Source organism: Myotis lucifugus, unplaced genomic scaffold (genome assembly GCF_000147115.1).
Source record: "Myotis lucifugus unplaced genomic scaffold, Myoluc2.0 scaffold_394, whole genome shotgun sequence".
Classification (NCBI taxonomy): Eukaryota; Metazoa; Chordata; class Mammalia; order Chiroptera; family Vespertilionidae; genus Myotis; species Myotis lucifugus.
This window is the reverse complement of record NW_005871442.1, coordinates 271,302-279,547: the sequence shown is the minus strand read 5'-3', so window position 1 is coordinate 279,547 and position 8,246 is coordinate 271,302. Positions and strand designations below refer to the sequence as shown.

The 8,246-nt window shown below is 56.7% G+C and overlaps 1 protein-coding gene across 1 annotated transcript in view; it reads left to right on the top strand.

Annotated features, from left to right (window-relative positions):
* Nucleotides 1-8,246, top strand: part of SLIT3 (slit guidance ligand 3) — a 481,227-nt gene that overhangs the window by 413,345 nt on the left and 59,636 nt on the right.

Below are 8,246 nucleotides of genomic sequence, written 5' to 3'. Positions count from 1 at the left end.
TGATGCCTGCTGGGATCAGAAATTGCTCTCGAGTATCCTGTGAGCAACGGAGAGCATAAGGTGTGGAAACTGCAGGGAGCTCACGTGGCCCTGTGGCTCAGAAGGCTCCGCCCTCTGACTAGCACGGGATGTATGCTCACCGAGGTGTGCATCTGAGTTCAAATGAGTATGTGCGTGTGTGAATGTGTTCGTGTGTATGTATGTGTGTGTGTGTGTGTGTGTGTGTGTGTATTTGTGTGTCTTTTCTGCCCAGCTGGCATGGCTCGGTGGTTGAGTGTCGACCTATGAACCAGGAGGTCACGGTTCCATTCCCGGGAACCATGCAAGGACACATGCCCAGGTTGCCGGTTCAATCCCCAGTAGTGGGTGTGCAGGAGGCAGGCGATCAGTGATCCTCTCTCATCATTGATGTTTCTCTCTCTCCCTCTCCCTTCCTCTCTGAAAATCAAAAATAATATATTTTCAAAAAATAAAATCACCTCCAAGTCACAGGCAGTGAGGAAGGGGAGAGGGACCTCCTAAGCGGAGCTGCAGTATGAGGTTGCAGACCAGGGAGTCCAGCGGGTCTCCAGGGGGTGAGAGGCCAGGAGTGAGGATGGAGAGAGGGAGGGCGGCAGCCCGACTCACAGGGTGGCGCCCAAGACGCTTCCTGTAAGAGGAAGTGAGGCTGTGCCTCCAGCCCTTCCCTCCTCACATCTTTGCTCCCTGCCTCCCGGTGTCCTTTAAGGCTCAGCCTGGACAGATTCCTCTCGGACAACAGTGTGTGAGTCATGTCTCGAGGAGGTGCCAGCCAGCTTCCAGCCAGCACGTCCATCAGAGCAGCAGGCTGAGAGCAAGGGGAAGGCTGGCCTTCTCTCTGCATCGCCCTCTGCTCTGTCTCATGTCCGCCTCGCTGCAGGGCACGTTCGTATTCAGGGGTCCCAGCCCTCTGAGGACCTGGGAGGCCATTTGTTAAAAGGACAGGACAGGGCCCTGCGGGGCGCTGGGTGATTCACAGATGGTGTTCTCTGCTTGTGGCAAAGAAACTGGCCGCCACCATAAGGCCAGTTGACTGTAGCGATTATTCCCTTGAAAGAAGAGTAACCATAGCATTGGCCTCGAGGTGGATGGGGGGGATGTGGTGTTCCATGGGCTGGGGCAGGAGCCTTTCCGATGTCCTTTTACAATCTGGGTTTGGTGTGAGGAGGAAAATGCCCTTGCGTGTGTGAAGGAGAAACGTAGCGTGCGTCCAGGAGCCGAGCACAGTACATGGCACACGGCGAAGGTTTGATAACTGTGTGTTTTTAAAAGAGGAAATGTATCCCAGCTTGGAGCTGCAGCAGTCAGGGGTTAATAGACTGGCAGGGCTTTGCTTGGGCCAAGCAGGCAACTCCAGCTTCACATCATGATTTCAAGCAGATGGAGCTGAGTAGCTGGGAGAAAAGAAAAAGCACACGTGCGCACGCGCACACACACACGACTAAGATTGACACAGCTCAGGCCGGCTGTTTGCAGAAAGGACCAGCAAGGGTCCCCGCCACGGGGTTTGGCCTGCTGAGCAGGCCTGATTAGATCTAAGTTAGCGCTCAGCCCGCTGGAGACTGGCTTTCTCCTCGTTAGACGGGGAGACGTTCTGATAAGACGGCTCTGATTAGAATGCCCTGCCAGTCGGTAATTTCCTCTCCTTGGACTCCCAGGCTCTTTGGGAGAGGTTTTTGTTTTTTCTCCTCTCTCTGTCTCTCCACGCATCACAGAGCCACGCCTTCCCCCATGGAGTGACCTTGGCTATTTCCCTTTGGGCACCTGTCCCGATGCTGCCAGTAAGAAAGTGGGTGCGTGGTCATCGCTGTCCTGCCTGCCCTCCCCTCCCCCATTCTCTAAACGTTTCAGCCTTCCCACCAAACTTGCCAGCCTGGGACGCACACACCTTCCTGCATCATTTCCAAAATAGCTGGTATGTCGCCCTGTGCTTAATCCTGACCAGCGTCAGTTCCTGCAGACGTTCATTGCACAAACGCACGTTCATCAGTTATTAGCAACGACCCTCATTATATTTGGGGGGTGTGGGGCAGCCGGTCAGCTTCAAGCAGGGGGCTGGGGAGGGAGTCAGGTGCCCATCTGAACGAGGAGTGTGCTTGGAGACTGCCTCCAAAACTGCTGAGACCTGAGACATCTCAGAATCCAAGGAGAGGACACTGGCAGGTGCCCCCAACTCCAAGGACGGGAGCAGTTGGACAACCGGAGACATGACCTGTCCCAGGCTCCCTCCATCTCTTCCTCGCCGGAAGCAGGGGTGTGCTCTAGCTCCTCTCCATCCCTCTGCCCCCGAGGCTCCTGGGCTCCTGGGACTTCATGGAGTTGGTGATCCTGGGTGCACAACCCGCGGAGTGCCCCCCCCCCCCCCCAATCCCTCACCTTGCAGCTCAAGGGTCAGTCCTCCCTCAAGCAAGAAAAGAGGTCACTTCCTCCTCTGATGGGCATCTGAAGGCTGTTCTGTGACCACCCCTCCCCCTTCCCCTCCCCCGGGGAAAAGAGCACCATGTAGTGATTGCGTGGTGTGCGTAGAAAGGCCACTCGCCTGGGGCCGGCCGTCACTGGAGGTGGACGCTCTTGTGGAACGCTGGCCACATCCAACGTGAAGCCTGCTCCAGGAGGTCTTAAACCAAACCAGACTGTCTTGGGGCTGGAATCAGTTAAGACAAGCCAGGCACCTGTTGTTTGATTTTCTTGGAAGGCAGACAAGACCATTTGAGGATCTCAGAGTTTGCCAAGCAACATGCCAATTACCGGGCAGCGAGCAAAACGTCACTCCCTACAGCTCACTTTCCCTCGCCAGCTGTTTCCCTGGTATCGCCGCTGCCGCCAATAAATGTGCTTGCTTTTACTGAATGCTTAATGTGCTCCGGGGCCTGTGCCCGGGAACGTCACGAGCACCATCCCATCGCATGGTTACAGAAATGATGGAAGCCCACTTTACAGATGGGGAAACTGAGGCACTGGAGGGTTGAGTGACCTGGCCATCGTCAGCATGTAAGTCTGATTCCGGAATCCACGCCAGAGACTCCTGCTGCAGACCCAGGCACAGCAGGTCCGCAGAACTACCTGGGGAAACCCGGAACAGGAATCCTCACAGACTCAGCCCAAGGAGGAAGGGGCTGTGGTCAGCTCCTCTTGTGATGGATGCCTCGTCTCCATGGAACGTGCTTTGGCTGGGGGTCGCCCCCCACCGATGCTCTCCCTGAGCCCTGGGAGATGGCGATCGAGGAGCTGCGGGTCCTTAAACGGGGAGAGGGAGAGGCTGAGGATGCTCCCAGCAGTAGAGGCAGACATGCTCTCTGACTCATCCTGGAGGGAGGAGTTCTTCCCTCTGTGCACCAGAGCTTCCTAAGGAAAGCCCTTGGGGAGACTCACGTCTGGGACCTTCCATGCTTGGTCACTGAGTGAATGGTGGACTCCTCTTAAAGGACTTACTAGTAACCAGGTAGCCATCGATAGGCAGGTTCCCTTCTCCCCTCCCCCACTTGCTGTTGGGGGATGGAGGGACAAGCCTATGGCACCAGGGGAGGTCCCTTGGTCTCCTGAGAACAGGTGAGGGCTCCCCAACCCGGCTCTCCGGATCTCAGCTTCCCGCTGGTTGCCTTGGGAGAGCCCAGCTGTGTGCACCCTGCTCCCAGGGCCCCCCTGAGTCTGTGGAGCTGAAGGAGATCCTGTTTTTCAGACAGGCCACCCGATGGCATTGTTGCATTTGCAATTTCCCCTGCATCCGGCGTCACCATGACAACCAGTGGCCAGCGGTGCCGTCATTATCAGGAGAGATGTGGACAGTCTCCTTGCCGTTGTTGGACTAGGAGGACTCCCCCGTGTCCTCTAGTGAGCGTGTAGCATGACTTGGCCCAGACCACCCATGCACAGAGCAGAGGAGGTTCTGGGCAGGTCAGAGTCCCTCGATCTCACAGCGCCAGGCATCGCCAGGCTCCTCCCGGGTCAGGCCTCAGTAAGCTACCAAAGGTCAGAATAAATCCCCCATATTTCATAGGGGAAGGATGAGAGCATGTTTGTTCTAAGGCGGGAGAGTGGCTTTCACTACAATTAATGGATAAAGAAATTCATGATGGCAGAAGGTTAATTGTAGAGAAATTTTTTTAAAGATGAAGACAAATTAATGAGGGAGGTTTGACTCTCTATCCGGCAGCTTAATCAGGGGTCCAGAGGAGCTCCCCTAACGGGTGCCCTCACTAACCATTTATGCCGATGTGTGATGGTGCGGAATACTGCCCGGGATACACAGAGGTCTGTGTGTAACCACAAAGAGCCTTTATTAGAAAGTGTTCCATGCCCTGCGGTTGTGGGTGCCGTCTTTCCTCCCGTGTACCTGCATCTGAGTGTGTGTGAAGCAGCAAGTGACACCTCAGCCTCAGTTAGGAACAGGGGCGCCGTGAAGCCCGCCCTAGTAGGAGCCTGGGCCCGCCCTTCGCCCCCCTTTCCTGGAGGGGCTTCCCTGTTCTCCGGGGAGGGGCTGCTGCGCTCCTCCTTGGCACCAGCTTTCAGAGAAGGCCCTGCACTGCGGAGTTTGGAGTTTGCACTCAGCATTTCCACACAAGCTCCCTATCCCAGGAGGAGAGAGGCCACTGTCTCCCGCGGCCCACGGCAGCTATGAGGATATGAACACCCGGGAAAGATAGCTCTGGGCCACTGAAGCCACATGTGGACCGCTGGCGTTGCCACGGTGATTTGAATGCAAGTCATCCTTAAACCTGACCCCAGATGTCTGTGTTTTCCCAGCCTAGCAGCCAAGGCTGTGGGCCCCGGGGGGATTAGCAATGAAAAGATCCGGCCCAGGGTAGTCGCTAAGGGGCCTCAGTGGTCTGCCCAGTGGCCTCTTTGGGAGATTGGGGGGGTTGGGTGCTTCTCGCTGATCAGGGTGGACCTCACTCCCCTCCTTGGTCCATCTCCCCGTATCGCCTGGACCTGAGTGAGTGAAGTGCAAGCTGTGGAGGGATGAGCTCCTGGGAGCTTTCCTGCCCGGCCAGGCCCATCCCCCCGCGGGAGGACAGGAGGCCGGGGGGCCCGGAGGCCAGAGCCCTCCTCAGCAGGACGGGCTGGTCCACGCCACCCAGCTCCACGCCCTGGTCCCCAGTGGCTCCTGGTTCCTGCCTGGCTTTGCCTGCAGGCGCAGCTCCTGGAAAGGATTATCTCTCCGCAGCATGTTGTGTTGGTTAGTCGATGGGCTGAGCGCTAATCCCTCTTGACACGGAACATATGTGGACGCTGAAAGTGCTCCGAGAAGGGGCGGCGGGTGCCGGCAGAGCTACCCTGGGAAGTGAATTTAGGAGGTGGCGCCCTTCGCCTTCATCTCCTCTGCGAAGCCCGGCTCTTTTGGTTTGGTTCTGTGATGGACTCATTACTAAGTGGCTGGGAGTGGCTGGGAGGATGAGGCCCCTGCCTCCCGGAGGCCCTCGGGGATTCCCGGTCCCTTAGTGGGAGTGGGCTGAGCGTCGGGGGCACGGTGGCCAGGAGTAAAGTCTGTGGGCTTAGGTGACATAGATCCAGCTCTCAATCTCCTGGTTGCTAATTGTGCAATTTTGGGCGAAGGCACTTGCGCTCTCTGAGTCCCAGGGGTGCCCTCTGTCAGGTGGAGAGAACACTTACTTCGTAGGTCTGTGGGGAGCTTCCGGGAGTTAATATTGGACAGGGGCGTGGCGAGTGCCTGGCCACACATAGAACTTATTACCTGTTAGGTCCTGTGACCACAGATGCTCACCTGGCCTGATCCTTGCAGTACGCCTTCCCTTTTGTTTATATGACTTTGAGGTTCCCTTGGGTGCTGGGTCTGGGAGCAGGTGTCCCCACAGCACGGTTGGATCTGCTTCTGGGGAAATAGTTATGAACACGACATGACCCCAGCCCCCTGACTCTCTGGTTCCAACTGTAAGTCCATCAAGCTGGGAGCCAGTTGGGGCGTCCAAGTTCTGAGCTCACATACCAGCAGCCTCTTGACCACGGCAAGCTGGAGCGCCCCTTCTTTCATGAGGGTGGCCATCGTCTCTGCTTCATCGTTGTCCCCTGGCCTGCCCAGAGGAGACTGAGAGCTCAGGAGAGGGGAGCACAGACAAGCACACCACCCCCCAAATCAGCATGTAGCCAGTGGTCCCTAAAAGCCGCAGCCCTGCGTGGTGCAGGGGCGAACCATCAGTGAAGACCGGCCCCTCCGTGCACGGCCGTGTGCTGAGCAGCCCGTCTGCCAGCTTGGTGCCAAGTCCTTCCTAAGGTGCCTCTACACAACCCAGAGGCCAGCAGCGTTTTTCAGACCCAGCCAGACCCCGTCCACCTGAGGCGCGCCCAGTGCATTCCAGAGCCAGGCAAGAGTGCCCCTCCCCAGGGACGGGAACCCCTTCCATCGGCCAGGAGGAGAGAATACGGATAGTACGTAGTGGGTCAGAGATGAGCTGTGGAGTCGAGTGGCTGGAGCTTCACTTACTGCTGGGGGGCCACCCTGACCCTCAGTTTCCTCATCGGCAAAATGAGGACATGCGGGTGAGAGGAAATACGGCACAGAAAGGGCTATGGAGAGTGCGTGGCACCGGGCTGCACACAGACCGTGGTCTCCCGAGATGACTCATGATTGTCATCATGTCTCAGGGGCGAGAACCAGGGCAGATCAAGAAAGAGGGCGCAGTGAGGAGGGAGAAGGCCTGTGCTCAGGCCTTCTTGTCGAGCTGCTGAACCCCTTTCCAGTAGCTGTGTGCTCTCTATTTGCTCCATGACCGGGTGTTTCTTAAATGCCCCTCCGACTTGTCCATGTTCCATGCATGGAGCAGAGGGGAGAGTGGCTGCCAGCCTTCCTCCCGAGGAGAGAGGAGGGACCTGCTGTCAGGCCTCCCCTGTGCTGGGATCAGTGAGGCTGTCGGCACCTCGATCTGGATACGCAGCTTAATGTTGCCTCTCCCTGCACCCCGGAGTCCTGCCTTAGGAGCCAGGCATCCTGGGAGAGCAAAGGGGACCAAGCCCGCGCCCTTCATGCTTCCCTGAGCGCCTGCTCCACACAGGCCACCCGCCGTGCTGTCTTGGCGAGTAATTCTGTCAGCCTGGATGGTGAGACACCTCACATCCTCGAGATAGCACCCCATGCCGAGAGATCTGGAAGCAGCAGGGAACAGAAAGCATCTGAGTCTGAAAAAGAAGCCCTGGGAGTTCTGAGGGGAGCAGAGAGTGCCAGAGCTGATGCAGTTTGGACACTTTCAAGGCAGGTCACGGTTGCCTTGACCAGCGTACTGCACTCCCCAGAACCAAGCCCTGCAATTGGGCTTATACATCTGCACTAGCGTCTCAAATCTAAATGCCTACGCAGGCAGGCAAGGTAGATGGAATAGTGAAGGGCAGACAATAGGGAGAAGTGAGGACTGTGGCAAACAGGGCATATGTTCTATCGAAAGGGGCAGCCACTCCATAGCTGCCTCCAGTGGACCCAGATTCTGAATTTTTTTTCAAAAGAAAATAGAAATCTGTTATATGTGTGTGTGAGAGAAAGAGAGAGAGAGAGAGAGAGAGAGAGAGGAGGGGGGGAAAGAGGGGGGCAGGGAGGGAGAGAGAGAGATTTTAAACACTGGGAGGACTGAATGAACATATTTACATGTGGGATATTGCACTGTATTGCGGGGAGGATCCTGTCCTTGGGCCATCGGACGGCACCTCTGAGTGGGCCTCTTCGCCAAATGGTTCACTATTCGCCAGCCCAGACAGTGCCCTCGGGAGGCCCTGAATATCAAAGTTTGGAACAAGTCATTTACCACATACTTCTTGTTTTAAACAAACCAATCAAAAAGTGTGTGTGTATGTGTGTGTATTTGTGTGTGTGTGTGTGTGTGTGTGTGTGTGTGTGTGTGTGTGTAGGGTCCATTTGTCCCTGACTCTTGGGTTCTTGGCCCTGTGGGCTCTCTAGCTTTGCTCCCTGTTTCTCTGCTCCCTGGCATCCTTCTCAGAATGCCCCCCATGGAGGGGCCTGGACTAAAATGTGATCTATAAAGCACAGGACATTCTAGGGCGAGGGAGCTACAAAGGGGGTAGACGTGGGCAGGAGGTGAGGCCTTCATACAGAAGACACGGTCCCTCTGCAGCCCCAGTGATCATAACGACTCCCAGCCTGTGACCTCAGGCAGACCCCTCCCCACTCAGCCTCGGTTTCCCCACCTGTGACTTGAGAGGCGCGCTCTGCCCATCTGCCCAGGTGACTGTGAGAGACGAGGCCGTCAGAAAGGCACTTTGGCAAA